Source organism: Zonotrichia leucophrys, chromosome 1 (genome assembly GCF_028769735.1).
Source record: "Zonotrichia leucophrys gambelii isolate GWCS_2022_RI chromosome 1, RI_Zleu_2.0, whole genome shotgun sequence".
NCBI classification, from domain to species: domain Eukaryota; kingdom Metazoa; phylum Chordata; class Aves; order Passeriformes; family Passerellidae; genus Zonotrichia; species Zonotrichia leucophrys.
The window spans coordinates 12,639,194-12,660,511 of NC_088169.1; the positions used below are offsets into that span (position 1 = coordinate 12,639,194).

At 33.7% G+C, this 21,318-nt stretch overlaps 1 protein-coding gene and 1 long non-coding RNA gene across 5 annotated transcripts in view; both read right to left on the reverse strand.

The window, feature by feature from the left end:
* Positions 1-21,318, reverse strand: part of IL1RAPL1 (interleukin 1 receptor accessory protein like 1) — a 686,647-nt gene that overhangs the window by 507,346 nt on the left and 157,983 nt on the right. The gene's annotated exons all lie outside the window — the stretch shown is intronic.
* Positions 6,594-11,290, reverse strand: LOC135444974 (uncharacterized). The gene is made up of 2 exons (XR_010439400.1): positions 11,250-11,290; positions 6,594-7,019 (listed from the first exon to the last, which is right to left on the reverse strand). It is a non-coding gene; the product is annotated as an uncharacterized LOC135444974 (long non-coding RNA).

Here is a 21,318-nt window from a genome sequence, read left to right on the forward strand (position 1 = left end):
TGCTTCTTTATTTATATATTTGGAGTACTCAGCAGAGTAAGAGAAATTCCATGGTTTTACTTCCTTGGCTAAAGTAAAAATTATGAAACATAAAGCATATTCTTCTCAAGTCTAGAAGACTGTACATCCTCAGAGCATTAACAGTAATCACCAAAACTGACCTAAATCACATAACCACCCTGCCATAGGCATTTTGATTTGCCTAAATGCTCATGAAAAAGTTAGAACTTTCCAGATATTTCCATTATTGTCAGTAAATTCAAAGTTGCCATAGAAAAGGAATTAGGTTTCTCTCTACTCCTATCATTATTTTGATAGTCTGTATTTTTTAATTTAATATTTGCAGGTTGAAAAATTTCAAGTAGACATGTCCTATGACTCAAAAATGGTTAACAATTCAAAAAGCAGTAATTAATATTCTGCAAATCCCGCTGACAATTCCAATTATATAGCACTATATTCTCCTTGGAACACATTTCAGATTATGAAGTAGAAGAAAAATATATACTCCTTATTCTCACATTGTTTTGGGCTTAGGAGGAATGAAAATGTGGCTACATATTTATACCATCGTGATGCCATAATTTATCAATCCCTTTCTGGAATGTAAATGATCAAATTTCTAATTCCAGACATTCCATATTTTTGCTTATCTTGTCAGAATAAGAAAGGCACTTTGGGACCTTCATATAACTTGATATCATGGGTATATTTTCTCAGTTTACAGATCTTTAATGTTATTTTCACTATCAGTAGAATCTGTTGAGAAAAAGTAATTGTGGCTTTAAAATGAAATTCAAAGCACACTAAAATGTAATAAAAACATATACTGACAATCAAATAACACTTTTAAAGAATATGTGGTTTTAGTATTTGTTTTCTGTGCATCAAATATCAAATTATCACTATGAATCCAGAATTTTTTCTTAAAATTACTGTCTTTGTAAGCTATGAGTGCATACAGAGAGCAATAGGCAGGTACTCCACTGTGTGTGTGTGTGTTTGAGCTTACTGACGATGATGTCTTGTGGACTTTGTGAATATTTCTTCTGCATTACACTAAGTTTTACTCCGGTGCTTGTCTGGCTCAGGCTTTTGTTGTTCTGTTAAGATTAATAAAGCAAAAAAGTTTTCTTTCAGTATTTGAGCATAATTTCAGGGAAGCTGGTACAATTTAGGATGAGAGAACAAAGCTGCAAAATTTTCCATTATGAAAAGTGCTGCACATTATTTCATTCAATACCTCAGAATAATTACAAGCAAAATGTGTATATATATATTCAGCTATAAATACTAAAAAAAAAAAAATTGTCACTAAAGTGAAAATTAGTATAAGTTTCAAAACTCAACGGTCACTTTTTAATCTTGTTAATGGTTACAAACATTAAAATCACCAGTGAGGTCAGCAAAGTAGGCCCAACTTATATTAGTCAGTGCTTTGCCTATGAGAAGCACCATTTTCTTACATAAAATCTCAGAAATCTCATGGAAATTTGCCATAATTTTAAATGAGTTTTACAGTTACTTTCATAATTATTAAAAGGAAAATTGTACATAATATTGCCTAAAGTTCAGGAAAAATGCCAATGTTTTGTGGAATTTTCTGGTACTTTGTTTAAATCCAGTGACACCTTTGGCTGGTTCTCAAAATATTTTCATAAAGTTCTTATATTTCTATTAAATCCTAAAGCAACACAAAAAGATACAAAAACTCCCCAAATAATTTTTAAGCCATATAATTTTTTGGCTGTAAGTATATTTCACTGAAACACTAACCAAAAAGATTCATGCAAGATAAAATATTTAGCCAGCATTTACATACCCTGAAATACTGGTGCTCTTTTTTTTATTCTGTTTCTACTGGTAAATGATTTAACACATCTACATTTAAATTAGGAGGGTAAAAAGTCAGAAGTGTATGAGTGTGTTCTGCTTATCTCATCACAGTAGTTTACATGTAAATGCAGTGGTGATGAACAAAATTTCTCCTCCAGAAGGTAACTCACTGGTTTTACCTCATAGCATAGACACCAGCACTGTTCTATCCTTCTCACATTAATTTTTTCTTAAGATGTTGCCTCAGAGTAGCATAGGCACTCGAAAAAACATTGCACTTTACTTCTGAGGTCTTTAATTGCATTTCTGATACATTTCCTTAAAGGTCAGAGGTTGAAAATGCCATGGATACACATAAATTTGTATTGAGGACTGGTATTCCCAGTGAGGTTAAGTATCCTTAAGCTTGACTGTAGATATTTGGTGTTTGGAGCTTTTTGCCTGAATTTTATTAAGTGTAAGTTTTACTCTGTGATGCTTGGTTGCATAGTTTATAAAAAACTACAGAGGAGTTAGACAAAATGCAAAGAACAGCAACTAAAAAGGATAAAGAGGATAAAAAAGATAAAATGTGCAAGGAAAACTGAGAGATAAAGAAACAGAGTAGTCTCTACAAAACCTGAAAACTCCAGGGAATGGATCATATCTTCAAGGTAAGAATAGAAATGAAATTGCTCTTTTTCTGAAACAGTGAAATGAAGAACAATCAGCATGGAAGAAAAGGTGTGGATTGGGATAAATTAAAAAATCATAAATGAGAGGGCATCATGAGATGCATGATGAGAATCATAATACAGAAATATTTGCAAGCAACATGGATGTGGTTGCTTAACTGATGATGTTGGTGGTCCTGCAGTGGCCAGGACAAATCACATTATCTATTATGTTCCAGATAATCCTCTGTAGGTACAACAACCTTCAAACTACGACAGTTCCCACTGGGAACAACAGCATCTCTAGGGAACAGGAGTCTACAGCTGAGTCACAAATACTTGCCTGTTACTTGAATCAGTTCAAACAGAAAATATGAAATCTTAAAATGTAATGACAGTTCATAACCTTTCTCAGAAAATCATCTGAAAGCACTTTAATGTAACTGAACAAAATGCAGCCCCTTTTGGAGACTAGAAAAAGATTGATTTCCAGTGCATAGTTTAATAATTCTGGAAGAATAAGTCTTCTAAAGGATGCTTTAAAAACTGAACACTTAAATACACTCCTGAACCCCTCTCTTATTTCATCACTAGATGTTTATCACACTAATGTTTCAACAAATCTGATACAGAAAATGTGCCATTCTGGACTGTGTGCTCACTTATCATGATGTCAGTATTTCTATTATGAGGGTTACAGGGAAGAAAGAAAAACCCCAAACAGGTCAAATTTTGCATGCCTGTCTTTTCTGGAATTAAACTTCCTCAAAGTGATACATCAAAAGCAGCTCGGTTCTAAAAAAACATGTGATTCTGAAAATCCCTGACAGTGTAGATTTATCTGCTTATATTTTCTCTTCAACTTCATACTGACTTTTACCTGTGGAAAAGATATTGAGCTTTTCAGGCATTTCAATAATATGGTAAGCAGAAAAGAACCACAATACTACTTTTGACAAGAAATAAAGTTTTAAATTAAATAATGCCTCTCATGCATGCAGTCGTATTCCATACATTTCACCTGCACAATCTTTCACAACATCTGAAAGGAGTACTAATGACTAAGACATAAAAAATCAGTTTTAAGGGAAAATCTTATGAATGTTAAGAAATATTCTCAGTTTAACTTAGAGCTGGTTGATAGTTACCTGTCAAGATGCAGAAATAACTTCCTTTCAGCCTCACCACACAGCTAAGCTGTGCAGGCAGGACACTGGAGAATAAAGTGTGAAGTATCCTGAGACTTCTGCCCTGCTTCCTTCAGCTCCTTCCACATCCACATCAGCACCACAGTCTCTACTCATAAATACAAGATATTTATTATTTAAAGTAGCTGCCCAGTTGCAGTTCACTCTGTTGAATAATGAACTAGAGCCTTTCTAAAGTAATTTTAATTCTGCATGAGATAGTTTGCATATGTTTAAATACGCTTAGATTTATGTATGTTTACTTCACATCTTGAGCATTTAAAATAATTTTAATCAGATTTTACCTGTGAAGGTGATTCGTCTGCTTTGTCTGAATCTTGGTCATAGTAAGACCAAGCAGCAATGTGTGTTAACATTTATTCTCCTCACAAGAGAATAAGGGCTAAAATAGTGAATCCTATAATTAGCCTCATAGGTGATGAATTATACAGCAAATGTGGAGGACTGGATCTGAAGAAGTGCCATGACACACAGTTTAAACCAGTATCAATAGAAATATATTTATAGAAAGAAAAGAGCACAATTAAAAGGAAAAAATCAAGAATGCTTTTTCTTTTATGCCTCAAAAATCTTGCTATTCGGAAAAGAGATTTTCTTCCCAGATTTTTGAATGAATTGCTAATTATTACTTGTTCAAGTTGCAATTACTATATTCACAAGCTATATTGAGGAAAAGAGAAAATCTATTTGCTTGAGATTAAACTAATATAACTTTCTATCATTTTATACTTAGAATTTATTTTGAAAATAACACAAAACATAAGAAATCTTCTCCCTGTGTCAACTGTTTAGGCTTAAGAATTCCTCTGATAATATAAACTTCCAGGTGGGTGTTTTAAGACATGGCATAAAAACAGCTCAGAGTAGATGTTCTCACCATATTTTCTGTTGAAAGAATAAGAATGTCCCTGAAGTGAGTAACATCTCAAAAAAGCCCTAACATGTTACTGGCTGGGGAATATCACTCAATTATATGAAAGGGTTTGAAATACATTAATATCCCAACCACAGCAGAGGGGGATAAAAAAAGGAAGAGTGAACCATCTCCCAAGCCCATCTTGCAACCACCACAGTGAAGGATTATGGAATATTGTGACTCACTCTCAATCAACTCCTCAGTCTTTTTCACTCTTAGGTTACAAAATTCCATATTGGACCCAAGAAATGATCCTAGCATGCACAGAAATACATTTATGTAAAGCAAGTTGTTTGGCAAAATGGAAGTTTGTAATTCCTGTCTGAATTCCTTGCTTAATTCTTAACTTCACTACTTGGTTTCCAATCTCAAATAGCATTATCAGAACTACTCAGTATGGTTTAAATAAATGCTAAATAAATTGATGGTTTTTCTCTTCAAAAAATTTACAGTTTAATGATTTATATATGACTTCTGATTTGTACATGCTTTCTTATACAATTATGGAGGGTAGCATGAGTTTTCACCTAATCTGCAAAACAAACAGGATGTAAGAAATGAAGATTAAGAACTCTGAATAATAAATTAACAACTTATCAGTGATTCTGTCCTTCTACTTCACAGACTGAAATGCAGATCAATGGGTAGTCCATGGCTCTCCACTACCTTCAGTACCAGATTTCCAATTATTAATGTCTAAATATCTGAATGAAAGAAGGCAGAGGTTGAGCTTGGCAGTTTGTTAACTATACAGGTATTACATATCACTCCCTTCTGAATTTTCTTTTTGTGTAGCTCTAAAGTCCTTGTGAGTAAATAGATGAAATGTCAAAATTCCTAAATTGAGATTTGCAAGGCCCATTGAAGTAAAGCTTTTAAATTTTTAAAGGATTTGCAAGCAAAATTGGACTCAAAGATAGGAACATTCTATTTATTTTGTAAGAAGCACAGCATGTTAGCAGTAAATCTGGCACAAAAATTATGCCAACTGACCTTTTGTTTACCATAAATTTAAACATAAAATATGTTGTTGCATATTCTTTGCTGGCATTTTGATCCATTTATTAAATATCAATATTTTAATCTGTGAGGGATTTTTTATGTAGCAGAGTGTACATATTGCATCAAGGACAGATATTCTAATTCTGTTTACACCAACACTGCAGCTCATTTAGCTGTGCAAAACACATCCTTTCATATGTTGTTCCTTCCTTATAATTTACCCAGTAGCCCACCATCAGCAACAAAACACAGAAATTCATTTTTCAATTAAATACTAGGTAACAAAATATTGCTTGGGATTTATCCTAAGGTTTGAATTCCTTGCAAATCTACTCTTTGATCTTATTCTTCAGAATAAGTCCATAATTACAGGAATTTGCGTATTCTGTCTACCATAATTCCAGTATTTCAAGTACTTGAGCTTTCTGAATTTACATGGAATTTCCTACTACTGTGAAATTATTTTCTGTGATTATAACCACAGTATTTGAATACTTTACCCAAAATGATGCAAAGCTAAAGAAAAAACTTTTAAAAAGAGTATATTTGATCATAATTTCATTATGGAAACTCACCCCCGAGAAGAAAAAATGTATAATTTTCTATTTGCATGCTGACTTTTTTAAAACCAGGCTTTGAATTATGTTGGTTCAATTCCCAGACATACATTAAAAGGCCTTTTAACCTATATAGTGTTGTAAAAAAATACACTACTCTATGTCCCAGAGAAGATGTATTCTAAAAGAGTAAGTTTTGAGGGAATCTTTATTAGCTACTCTTAGTTGTGTCATCAATCCATTCTTTGGCTTTGGGCATGTAAAACCTGTCTAATTACCCACACAGAAACTAGATTGCAAGCAATCAGTTTTGTGGGTTTTTTTCTTTTTATTTTTTTTATTTTTTTTTTGTTTTGTTTTGGTTTGGTGTTTTGGTTTGGTTTGATTTTTGGTTTGGTTTTCTCTTGTATATTTTGGGGGTGGGGGGGGTTGTTTGGGTTTGTTTTCTTTTGTTTTTTGAGGGTTTTTTTTCTGCTATTTTAGACATGACAGATCAATTTCTGTATCAATTTTCTACAGCTCTTTAATTTTCAAGTGCACATAATGCTCTAACACAATAACAGCTCTAATTCCATCTTCAGTAAAGTCTTTCTGGACCTTTCAAAAATAGATTATCTGGGGTTTTGTTCTTCTTTTTAATTAAAGACAGAGAAAGAAACTTACAGTCTGTGTATTCAGTACAGAAGATTTACTACAAAGTTATTGGTATTTAATATTTTCATTTTTCAAGCTAGACCAATACGGAAACAAAGGAGCCACAGCCACTCATAAGTGATCCAGGAATATGTCTCTGGCCCCACTGGACTGAAGGGATCTGCAACCCCCTACATGGCAATCACAGTAAAACCTGAAGAGAAAACAGACACAGGGCAGAATCAGTGTGAGGGGGAGAGCCCAATGCTAGAATTTCTGGATTTGGCTTTGCTTTCTAAATCTTTTATCCTTGGAAAACAACAACAAAAAACCAGAGAATTAAAAAGCATCAGAGTGATTCAAAATTAATTTTCTATCTTCACCATAAGAGTTCACATTCTGTTTTCAGTCTAGGGCTACAAATAGCTGCAGTCACTCTATGTTCTACTATTGATGTTAATGGAGGGTGTTATTATATTAATGCATTTGAATGTTCCTTACTAGCACCAAGACATCTGCACATTACAAAGAAATCACTCATAAAGTATGGCTCTTCAATATATCAGCAGAGGCTGCCAGAACCAAGTTCTGACAGAATACTTGACTTTAGAATAAGAGTCTAAACATTGCTGATTCCTCTTTGTTTCACCAGGGCAATGAAGATCTGTGTGAAACTAGCAGATAAATTACAGGCAAATCCTTAGAGGAAAGAAGAACATGCCCACTTGACAGTTCCACAGGGAATTACTTTCCTTAACTCAGTATTTTCCAACTGGCTTGATGTTTTTTGTTGGGTTGAGTTGTTTTGCTTGTTTGTTTTTTCTTTTTTTTTTTTTCCAAAAGGTGATAAGGTTCAAATATTGGGGATTTAAACCAAATCTGGGATTCTCAAATAACTATCAATTGGTTTTTCAGTTTAATGTGCATGTACTATCAAAGTGCTCTTATACTTAACTTGAATTCCTAATTTCTTATTTAAGGTTGTTCTTGTTCGTTGGAACAGAACAAGAACTGTGCATTGGGCAGTGCATTTTTTTTTTTTTTTTTGCCGTTGTTTTGCTTTGGTTTTTTGTTTATTTATTTTCTTTTTGTTTGGTTAGTTGGCTTTGAGGATTTTTTTAAATGACTCAAACTCCAGCTCCCTTCTTAAAGTTAAATTTCCAGAAGTTCACAATTCATTAAAAACTATACAACTGTACAATATTGATTAAACATAATTTGAAATTTAAACACACTAGGAAAAGACTAGAGGTAACAAAATTTAGTGCTTTTAAATGTCACTTTAACATTCATGGCATATATTTTGAGCAATGAGTATACTTACAAAGAAAGAGAAAAATAAGTATTTATTAGAGGTTTTGAAATGAGAAGGCTTAAATGTAAGTTTCTTTATGTAAACCTTTTTTAAAATACACTTCTATTTGCCTAATGATGAATGAATACACTAATAACCTAAGAAAAACACAACATATGTTTTTCTTTTAACTTCCCTCTCTTCCATTTAATTTCAACTTTGTTGGGTCAAGGTTGATTTAGTTTTATTGGTTTTTGCCTATGTAATATATGGGAGCACCCAAGCATGCTTATATTTGTTTCTTCAGAATGGTTCTGAAGTGCCCAGCTGTACATTTACTTTATGTTTGACCTCATGCCTAGCTTGTTAATTCACTTTCCTTCAAGGGATTTCTTCTGCTTTTGTTTCTAGTTTATCCTAAAGTAATTGAAAAGTAAACTACATCAAGGATATGAAGTCTGAAAAATCATTCTGCCTGAGAAATAATAAAACATTCATGTGCAATCAATAATCTGCATACACAGAGAGCAAAATTTATGGCCAGAAGTATTCTTTCCCATCTTCCTATTCCTGTATAAACAGTTCACTTTAAAGAGATCCTAGAAAGACCAATCCAGAAAGGGCAGAGGGATAAACATATTAATGAATTATATGTGATTCTCACAATAACTCTCTCTGAAAAACATGATACTGAAATTACGTTGCAAAATTTAACAACTGAAATTTAATGCACATACAAATTAAGCAAGCGATTCTGTAACAGATAATTTACAAAAAAACCAAGCAGGACAAGGAATAGGCTTCAACACACAAGTTAGAGAGAATTTCTCAGTTTTCAAAGAAGATTTTGAAGAAGAATTAGCATCATCGCTGAATCTGGAAAAAATATATCAGAAAGAAGTAATGTATGAACTGTAGATATTCCTTTAAAGTTTTATATGTAAATTTGCTGATAAAAATAAATCACCACTTCTACAACAAACTTCATGGGATGTGTGTCTTGAGCTTTGACATCTTTGCAAACTTGTTAGGATTCAAAACTTAGGAAAAGCCTTCTGCAATTGAAATATGTAAAGTTTTCATGTGGATTCCACAAGAGCATAGCTCATGGATACAACCTGTGATGTGGCAAGCAGCATGAACAAATATTCTTGCATCTCTAAAAGCATTCTAAAGCTCCCCAGCATTAAACTGCTTTGCAAAAGTTTTCAAGCTTCAGCAAATTCTGTGTATTGCTGGTAGAAGTGGTAAGTGTGCTTCTGGGTTAAAGATCTCTCCACACAGAGAATGGACAAAGCTTTGGGAAAGGACACCAACTTTGTGGAAACCAACCACACCTATCCCATTATGGAAAAGGTCACAGGTACTGTACAGAGTAAGTCTCTATGTAGCTAATAATATGATGATATTAATACCAAAAAAAAAAAAAAAAACCAAAACAAAACCCCAGTGAAAGTTATCAGGAGTTAAACACTATAGAGGTGTCAGTTAGCAAAAATACACTGGGACTTTGCAATAATGCATAGCAAGTATGGATTATTGGGATAACATTATGTCATAATTCTTTGTTTCACTAAAAGGATGGTTTCTTTTTGAAATGTGTTACAAAATTCATGAGACAGGAGGAGATATTTCCAGATATCACTTGGAAAACCAGGAAATTTCATTATTATGCAGAAATGGAAAGGTCCACCTACCTGAAGCCTAATACTGCTTTCCTTCCAATACTAAAGCTGTCTGTTTCTACTGCCTAATAGGTGTCATGTTTAAGTATATATGAATTACTTGGCACTATTGCTAGAAAGCAGAGCAGCCAGCCTCCTCCCAGGCCGGAGACAAATATTTCTTTGGAACTACAGAATTTGAGAGCTAGGCTTCAGATGCTTGCAACACAAAGGAAACAATAAAATCTCTTTGCTTTGACTGTTATTGCCTGTAATACCAGTTATGATGGAACACTAAAGAAAATAAGTAGGGGTAGCAATAAAGAATGCCCCAGACACTGTGCTTGCAACCCTTTCATCAATTTAACAGACACGCAACAAAATAAAAGATAGATTTTTACTTAAAGGCACTATGTTATTGTCTTAAAATGCTGTAGGAAAAAAAAAGTTAAAAATCTATGGAATTCACTTGAATAGGGAGAAATAAAATAGTGAGATAACATCTCATACTGGCCTCAGAAAATGTAGTGTTTTGAAGAAAAGTACTTGTTTAGTGCAAGCAGAATTCAAACCACATTAATGCCACATTCCTGGCATGCAGCTGTTGAGGTTATACAAGACTGTTCCTTCACAGCAACCTCTCCTGACTGACATAAGGCAACTGAAGATTAGTGTCCTTTTTCACTTCTGGTCTTAATCTTTTATTATAAAGCTGCCACCCAGTTAATAGACAATCTGAAAACTCCATTGTAGATACGATTCTCAAAGATTAGTAGAGTTTTTAGTCTTCAAATCAAAGTTTTCTATTTTTTAAATACTGTTAAATGCAAGTTGAGGTTTCAAATAAAACTAACAGTACTTAAGCTGAAACCTTCAATGAAAGTCAGCCATCAGCATTTCATGACTCAGAAACGTCCCCCAGATAGAGTTTTGAATGGATCTGATTAGTTAAAATGCATGCTATAGCAGTATTTAATTTCCAACATCAGAAACTGCTTCCTAGAGAGTAACTCGTATAAGAATGCTAAAATGACAGTCTTTTTCCCAGATAGATTCCTCTCTGCTAATGAACACTGCAGGACTCCAAATGGGTAATGTGCAATAAACAAATATGTTTAATAGACAGGGCATGGAGAAAAGGCAGAAGTCTGAGCCTACAGTTCGAATTGAGCAACTATTTACTCCCTGCCAGGCAATAAATGCATTGCAGGATCTAATGAAATTGTAAAAAAACACCTAAACTTTAGGCTTTCCACATAAACCAACATGAGGGTTCTGGTTTGTTTTTTGGACTGCTATGTTAACTCATAACTTACATACAGTCTTAAAGTAATTTCTTGTAAACGCAGGTAAATAATACATATAATGACCAGCTTGGTGAAGACTCTTGGCTATTAATGAACTTGAGGGGCTGTTGTTGTCATTACAGTGCAAGAGTTCTAGTGTCATTATATTGCAAGGGCTTCGTATTACTAAAGTTTTGTACCTCCTTGATGTTTCTTGTAAGCAGCCCCTCTAGGCACTGACTCTTGTCCCCACAGCAACCAACTGACTCCAGTTCCCACCAATCCACTCTTTTATAATACTCTTCTTATTGGCTACAGGCGTGGCCTGTTAACAGCAGGCCTGCTCCTAATCCTTAGTAATTGGCTCAGTTGCAACTCTTTAGGGGGTAAGATTACTTTCCATACTACTTTTATTTACTTATGTTCTATCTCTCTACAGGCTGTGACCCTCAGAATAAAGATGAAGAAAACCTAGACTAAATATTCACAAACTGTGAATATTGAAAAGACAAGTCTGCTTCTCCACCTGACTCTCAAACACTGCCTCTTTGAGAGACTGTTTTGGCTACGCACTGCAATTGTTTTCCTATGAATTCCTCCCTGTGATTTATAGTTCTACTAATCTGTTGAAACTTCCGGAACAGGGAAATGAGAATAAGGAAGAGATGTTTATTTTTTGGAAAATCTTGCTTTAGGCAGAATTGAGACTATTTTGCTGAAATGGCAAGAATCAAGCTAGAACCTGCAACATTCCAATTTCTAAAGGAAGGTGTTTACCAGCAGCTACCAGTTACTAAAGTTGGAAATTATACTCTCTTTACCACTATGTCAAGGGATATGCCTCATCTGATAAGCATATTATGATATTATGGGATATTATGATATCTGCAGCCAAATCACCTATTGAATTAGTTTAAAGTATCTGCTTTTTAAACATCTAGCCATCTTTTAATTTTTAGGATTCTCTCAAAATTATTTGGTGAAGAATTGAAACCTGATGCCCAGTCATGTTGCTGGTTTAATTGTGCAGCTAAAAGTCAACAAATAACAGGCATCTCTGGAGGATGTAGAACACTGAACAGCAGAGAATGCGGGTGATAATTCTGGAGTCCTGGAAACATCTTAACTTTCACTGAACGCCAAGCAAATTTACACACATTGCTATGCAGAAAATATGATATTGCCAAATATCCTTCCACTTTTTGACTTAGCCAGCAGTGCTTATCTCCTACCAAACGTACTATGGTGTATTCTCACACCTCATATCTCATTTGCTTCTTCAGACTGAAAATCAAATATCTCACACCAAAACCTCTGAGTGCTCCTCTGGCTTGGAAAAATCCAGCACGATGCCTCACATCCATGCCTATTCCCATCTCCCATGAGGAACTGGAAGTTCAGGCCCCAGAAAGACATAATAAAGGACAAAAGTACATCCATGCAAATGAAATGCAAAATGAAAGGACCAAAGTTGTGCAATTTGCCATCTTATGCTGATTTTCCTCACAGATGCAATTATGAATGTCTGTCTTCTTTTTCCCTGGCTAAACTTTTCTAGGAACTAAACATTTCTAATTTTCTTTTCTGAAAATGTGAATAAAAAAGCTATATAAAATCAGTCTTCTTCATTTATATAATTTGTAATAGATTATGGTGTCTGTATTCTCCTCCATTTTAATTTTTAAAAGGCAAAAATATGTATTCCAGACCAGAGAAATGCTTCCTTTAATAGATTTTCTCAATCATTTTAGAGTACATAAGCTTGTTTTACCCTAATCAATGCACACAATTGCACCCTTCAAATGCCTTGAGGAGAAAAAAGTCTGACCTCGTGTTGCAAATCCACGATGAAAGTGAATGATTATCATCACACTCTGAACCGAGTGATTGCTGATTACAGCCATGTTTTGAGGACAGGATGTTCCCTGACCTCACAGAAGGAAGATTCTCAGCTGAGAAATCAGGAGTGCCAACAGCCAGGCACAGGATCAGTAGGGAGCTGAGAGCTGGGCTGGATCCTGACAGCAAGGCTGAGCTGGTGGAGTGCCCACTGCAGAACAACCCCACCCCAGCACATCCCCAGCCAGCCCCTCCAGCCCCTGGTGGCCCAAGGACTCCCCAGGACAGGGGTTATAAACTCTGCTTTCAATATCCCTTAAGGGACCCTTAAATAGCACTCTTTCATGTGCTAATTGTCTTGCACCCAATCTAGCAATGATCTCCAATGAATTGCTACCTGTACCTTTGCTCCTTAAAAAAAAGATTTCTAATGATCTTCGAGAAATCAAAGAATGTAGCATTTTGTATTTGAGAATCCAAACATAAAATTTATAAAAGCATAACATTTAAATTTGTTAGGTTAGGAATGCAGTATGAAATGAACAGAAACCCAAATAACATTCAGACATCCAATTCAATTATTATGAGGTTGTGAAATTTTAAGAGTACGTTTTCAGTTTTATATAGCTCCACTTTCTATGATGTGGGAGTTACAGAGAAAATATTTATAATGAAGGAAACTCTTACATGAATTAAAAAATATTTTTCTTTCAATGCATTAGTGGAGAAACTCCATGCTTTATTCTGAGACAAAAATTTTAAAAATTAATTTGATTATTCTTTTCTGAATAAATGTAGTTTTATGATGTACCAGTCAGTATTTAGAAGCAATCTTAAGAATTCTTAATAGAAAATAATTTTGAATTATTTAAAATATGACAGAGATTTTTAGCTATCATTTATATTAATGAAAATCATTGCTCTCCTTCTTTAAGACCAATGTTGATGATTTTGATTACTAAGACTTTCTAAACTAGGTTTGACATGAGTGATATGATATAACAACACACATTTTAAAAACTAACATGTCTGGATCAATGAATTAATTTTACTTCTCTAAATCTTTATTAAGTAAGTAATGCAATATATAACTTTATGACATACTAAAACATGTGCAAAGGAAAGATTCAATTTCTGTTTCAGCCTCCAAAGACAGATAAATCAATGAATAAAAGAAGGTAAAGATGAGGTTAAAAATGAAATACCAGTGCAAAGTCTGCCCTGAATAGCAATATATTTACTAAAGGGCTCTTCTGTCTTTTGATGGGACAGCTTCAAGGACAGGTGCATTTATTAAAATCAAACAAGAGTCTCAGTTTTAACTTGGTATTTCACAGCATCTAATCAGAGCTGACTGACAGAACGTGCTTATCTCTTGTTGGAATTCTGAGAGTGCACAAGATATTCATAACAGAGTGGTACCAAAGCAATTAGAGAGTCACAGCATGTCTGAGGTCAGAAGCTGCCTCAGGAGATCAAGCAGGGACACACAGAGCTGATTGCCCAGGACCATGTCCAGACAGCTTTTAAATACCTGAGTTATAGAGATGACAAAACTCAATAAACTACGAGGGCACAAGTAAAAAAATACATTTCAACAGTATTTTTTCATTATTTATTTTTAATTTCAAAAGGAAATAGTAATCAAATGTGGGCATTTGATTTCTTAGGGTTTGTTTTCTTTGATGACTGGAAAAACCAAAAGTATGACAGGACTTGAGCAGACATGCAGGATAGTTTAGCTCATAGTGTCATCAAAGTTGAAATCCTATGGTAGCACCGATGCAATGAACCAAATAGAAGTTTTTTTTCTCACTGATTTTGAGCATAAATTGTACTCAGAGAATCTGAGAAAATTCATCCCAGAAATCACAAAATTCTCTCTTAGAAAATTTTTATTTTAATAAAATAAATTATCTGGTGAAAATTTTTAATGCAAAGACCAAACCAAGAAAACTGAAGCCAACTCCTCCAGCATAGTCTATGCAATAGTTTAATGGAGTAACCCCCAACAGATGCTATTTCCTCACCTGCCACAAATTACCAAAACACAAATATATATAAATATAAGATGATTAAGATAATTTAAATAGAAAGTACCCAATAGAAGCATAAATAATGGTAGAGAGGGCTTTGGGCAAGTCAAATTTAATATTGTATACTTAATCAGAGCTTCAATTGTCTTCTCTCATGGACAGTGAAATATGGCAGATATGACATCTTCTAATTACTTCTTGGGCTTAGATAGGTTATTTTATTATGCAAAGGGTTATATTGTTAAGGTGTGCTTCATACAGATTTACGGATCATTAGCTAATTATATCTAATATGAAACATGGTGATTAAATTCTTATTAATGACATTTAATTGGATGTTATTAAAAAGTGATAATTTTATTCTACTTAATTTTAATGCAGAAATGAAGTGCACTATAGCTTAATTACAGCTATGCAAATAATTTAAATAAACTAAGTTAGAAGTATTCTAATAATAGCATTTTTCTCCTTTTAAAGGTACATTCATTTACTTTGGTCTTAGTCTGAAATTCAATAATTTGCATTATGCTTCCTTAATTAATGAATACTTCAAGAAATCACAGAGCAAGTAGTACTGAAAGCATTGGAGATGAAGTATTCTGGTACAATGCATTGCTTTAAGCATTTCCATATGGTAGGGAACAGAACTGATACATCAGTTCTATAGTCTGTGACTTGGAAAATATTTTTTCAAGCAATATTCATCTCTAAAATGAACAAGTATATCATAGTAATAAATACAGAAAACAATGTAGATAGCTCTTAAGAATTCTACATCATCATAGCCATTGATTATTCCAGAAAACTTGTCAATGTGGTCTAAAAATTTGTATTTATTTGTTTAGGATTTGATTCTGTACTCTTCTAACGAGCAGTGACGTGCTCCTCTACTTATCTTCCTAATTTCCAATTTAAAACTCTCCCTTAATCTGAATGTGCATATCAACTTTACCAAAATAAAACAAGCCAATCTCTTAAATTTAAACTTTGACAGGAAAATACACTTTAAGCTTTAAGGATGCAATGTTTCCCTTTACAGCAAGGGATTTTTCCCAATCTCCATAAGAATACAAATATTTCAGTGCTCATAATTAAATAAAATATTTGATCTTGCAATTTTTTTTCCCATGCCTCTAAATTGCCAGTGGAGATTTTCAGATAATTCAATAGCCAAGGCTTGGTAAGACTGCTCATCCCAAACCTGAATGCTCAGGCTGGGGTCTAGCAGAGGGGGGAAGTTTTCTCCTTGAACCAGTAAGGGAAAATCTTTTCAGAGTTCAGGACCAGTGGGCTGTGGTTTTTCTTTCATAATACAACTCAAACACCTCATTATTTTCTACAGAACAACTGCAAGCCATGAGGAGAGTAGTACTGCAAATTTATCAATAAATCAAGTGTGAGGAGCTCTTTCAGAGAGAAGAAGTTGGTGATCATGACACCTGAAGTTGGAGAATAAACTTTATACTGTTGCAACAGTATTATGTTGAAAAATTTTAGAAAGCAGAACCACATGCAATTTCTTGAAACTTAAATGGCAAAGCAGTTGCAGTTTAGTTCATTTTGCAACTCTGTCAAGAGGTCTCTATTATGAGAGCAAACACATTTTCAAACACAAAAAGAATCCCACTGGCTAGGTAGAAATGAGAATGTTGGGTATAACGTGCACTTTGCAGCTAATTCACAGATGGAAAAAAATGCGTATTAATAATGTGGCAAAAAAGAAGAAAATAAAAGCACCTTTACTTTCATCAATTTTTACCTATTTCTTTCCCCATATAATCTGAATCAAAGGTGGCTTGGCCAGATCCTCATTCATTTCAAAAATCAACTACAAAAATCTGTGCTACAGACAGATCCTCCTTCCTTACTATGACCTAGCAAGAAAAACAAAGACCCAAATGGTGCCTTGTCTTACACATTCCATCCAATGAGACACCCCTGTACAGTGCTGGGAAAGCTTAAATTGCAGGCACTGCAAGGATGCAGTGGGAAAAGAACTGTTGCAAATTCATGGGGCTTGATAGGGCTGAGCTACATAATCTGTTCTTTCAATATTGCAGAAATATGGAGATAACTCCTTGGAGAAAAATAAAAGTTACCTACAGAAGGATTTTTTATTTCCTGGACTGAATTATCTCTACTTTGTGACTACTGGCAGAAAAGAAAGGAGGAAAAAAAGGTCACCAATAAATGGATATGTTCTCATTCCTTTTTTTTCACTGGAACAAAAAAAAATCCATAATAGATTTTTGCATGCAAATCTTGGCAGCACAGTTTAGGAGTATGATTACGGAGTGCACCCAGACTCCAAAATACAAGAATATGCAGTAGGTTTTTAAAATGCTCTGTTCATCTTGCTATGATATTTACTTTTATAGTTACTACTTCAGAGAAATATATTTTAAATATTTAAGACTAAATTAATGCTTTTATCATGCCATTGTAATTTTTTGTGCAGTATTGGTTTTAATTTAGCAAGTTAAAAGAGAACTTCATAACTTTATCATAATATGAAAACTAAACTTGTCAAAGTGTAATATTTTCTAAAGTTAGTTATGTACTCAGGAAATATACTAATGAAGGTCATCTTGCAAGAGCCTAGGAGTATTTACAAAGTTTTGGAAACTTCACCTTACATGCCACAATATTTTTTTACCCTTTAACTAACAGAGGGATCATGCACCCCTCCAATAAATATATGCACCTTTATATGATTTTTGAACACATTACAGATACTTTTTTCTTTGGTCATTTCACCACAACTATTTCTTTCATTAGATAAATTCTGGAATAACAAGACCAAGACCATTACAGACATTTAGGCATTTCATGATGCAGTTCAGCCCTTGCTGGGTTTTTGAGGGTGTGCAAGTCAGACATGCAGACCTTATAGCACAGCATTCCAAAAGCTGCACTGTATTCAGAGAAATGCAGTGCCAAGGGCAGACTCTGACACATGGCACTTCTCTCTCTAGTTTGTCATTTCTAGTTTGTCATTTTAAGTAAAGAGAACTCTAATATCTTGTTGTAATGGCAGCATAAGCTTCAGCCAAGTATTACCTGAGCGTGAAGGTCTAACCCAAACGCAAATTTTTTACAAGAAAGTTGGGGTCGTTGATAGAAATGAAAAGAAACGCTGATAGAAAGCAAGAGAAATTGCCCATAGCTACATGTAGGTAGCAAAAGTTTCTCTGAGATGTAAATAGATTTTTGCACTGAAATGAACTATCTTGAAACCCTATTATCATAACTAAAGAACAAATAAAAAACAAAGTATGGTGAAAAACATCTCAGATGGCAAGGTTTTGGCTTGAACGGGGTGTACTGGGGTCTACTGATATTCACTGGTTCCTAGAAGTTCACAACTGCTCACGAAGACTTGGCCAAAGGAAGATCTGTCATCATGCATGTATTTTCTACTTCCTACAGTCTTAAAATTAGAATAGAAATGAAGTATTTTGCAAATACTTAGTGTATTAATTTTATCCTGATATTCTTCAAACGATTTCTTAAGCAAAGATTGAAGGAAAAAAATTCACTAATAATCATAAAGCCTAGTAAGTGAGGGTAGGATAGAAGAGAAAACAAAGAAAAGAGAAAATTGGTAAGAATCAAATTTTGCTAATGACCAGCTCATTTTTAATTTTTTTTTTAATCCTGATGAAAATATATACCCCGTATCTGCTGTGAAAACACAGATATGCAAACCAGGGCTTTTATCTAACAGACTGACCACTAATCATAAATCAACTTACCTAAAATGTTTTACAGATCAGCAGAATGAAGGGTTATCAACCCAAGGTAAATAGGTTTGCTTAATAGAAACAAATACTGAAGATTCAGATGAAGTTGAGCTGTTTTCAGTAAGAATCCCAAATCAAGGTAATTTATTCAGAAATATTTTAATTTGCTTATTCAGCAGTCAGTGATGGAACCACTGGGGCAAAATGAAGAAGCAATAAATATGATACAAACATTATACAAAAGACTACCCTGAAATGGTACATTATATAGAAAACATACATTGGGCATAATGATTACATGAGTATATTTTTTGTTTTCATATAAAAAATCTGTATAATGCATTTTATTCTGCTTTCCTGCTAAAGTGTTCCTTGTATTTCTCAAACTATAATCTGGAATGTATATATGGTATGTAATTTTTACATAGTTTCACATGCATTTTTTTCATTTACCCAATTAAATTTCAAATGGAGAGGAATTTAAAAGAAACATAGCTAAGTTGAGGAGATACAGAGAGTAAATTGGAAGAACTACACTTGATTTCTGGAGGATTTTTCTAAAATTCTTTCAGACTTTTACCAAGTATCTATGGTTAATTTCCCTTGTATATATTTGTCATCAGAAATGATATTTTGGAAGATATGTTTATTCTTTAAAGGAATTATTCCTCAGAGACAGAATTGCTGGAATTTGTAGCACAATCCTTGGCATGATTCCTTAGAGTTCTGATGGTTTAGCACATTCCAGGTTTTGATATGTGTGGAAAGAGCCCAAGTGTTACTTAGGTACCAGTTTGTTTGGGTTTAATTCAGAATTAATTGAGACTTATGAAAATTATGAACAGGAGAATGACATCTTCTTTTAAGCTAAATATTTTCAAAAGGCTTCACCAAACATAAAAGGTTTCTCATTCAATTAATGGGAATTCCTGTATATTTGTTCATGTATCAATAATTCTTCTATTTTTCACTTACATAATTTCATTATGATCAGGTAAAACTTTGGCTATATGGAAAAAAATGTAATGATGTTAATTTTTCAGGAAACTTCTTTTGAAATTATGCAGCTCTCAGAAATAAATTGCATTTATCCTGAGTTTTTTTCATGTTTTTGCAGGTTAGTGCTGGTTTGTGTTACTGACAGAACTTCCACATCTTACTAATAGGATGAAATTTTATTCTTTGCAATAGCCTTTTCAAAGACCAAAAATGGGAGATGTTCAGAGAGTTAAAAAAAGTTTTTGTTTGAAAAACTAATAAATCATACATCAGCAAGGTTGCATGCACTGATAGTCCTTGTCCCTGATAGCAGAAATTAATTAATTCATCTAATTTATTGATCAATTTAGATGTAAAAACACTTCAGAGCTAAAATTAGTCTTTCAGTCATCCTGAGTTATGAAATATAATTTATTACATAACTTCCATAAGAGGGAAATTAAAAAAGAATTACCTATCAGTCACCTAAAAGGTGCTACGTGCTGCTAAATTTGTTTCTAAAAGCTGTACCAGTCTGGCATTTATAGTGGTTTTATTTCATGTCTATTTGTAACAGAAAGAAATCTGTAAGATTAATTACTTTCTATACCTTCTAAAATGTATGGATAACAGGGATCTGAAGTTTTATTCATGTTTTCCAGTTAGGAAAGGACGTTAAACTCATAGGATTATAAAAGAAAAATCCCTGAGTTATCTGAAGTTTTAAATCATACAGTGACAAGTGGTTTATTTCAGCTATTTCCTCTTATACTCAGAAATTCTCAAGGGAAACAATGAAACCACCTGTTCCAAGACACCCTGACACCTTAATAGAACAGAGGTTGGAGTTTAAGAGAATTCAAGTCACAGCAATTTCATGTACAAATAAGTCAAATAAATTGCTATATCATGGTTCATTACCATATATAAGATACTTTCAAAAGATGTCTTTTATCCTGGACTGATCCAGCTCCAAAGTCTATTTTACCAACAAAAAGACTGCTTAAAGTACCATAAGTGAACTTGACATATACAAAGATGTGATATACTTACCACACACAGAGAGCTTTGTATATTAGATTAACACAAAAATAGATCCACTAGCAGAAACCCAAATCTGAATTGAAATTTGTCACTTTTTGTCTTTGTATGCTAAAATAGCAAGAGGATTAATGTTATTTTCTTCTCTCACATGTATCCTCTAAAAACTACACAAATACTTATTAAGCAGGATTTTACTGGGTGTCAGTAGATGACTCTAGCACCAGTAAGGACTCAGTCCTTTAAAACACAGCTCACCTTTCATATGTAGAAAGAAAGCAACTTTTAAAGCACTGTGATATTTCAGTGAGGTTACTATAGAAATGCAGATCTGTAGATGCATTCTTCTTTGATGCAAAAGATTGCTAAGATTTCTTCTGTACTAAGACTACTCAACTAGAAGAAAATGGTTGGAATTCTAGCACAGTATAGAAAAAAAATAATCTCTCTCCATATGTTCCCTTAATTACTTAATTATTCTTTTCAAGGTCTATGAACAGAAATGAAATTGAAATTTTGCAGGTTTGAAAATGTGATGATAATGTATGCCGTAAACAGAAAGTGAAAGACTGGTGGGATGGTACTTGGTAAAAATGAAGAATATCCAAGTCAGGAATATGTCTGCTAAAACC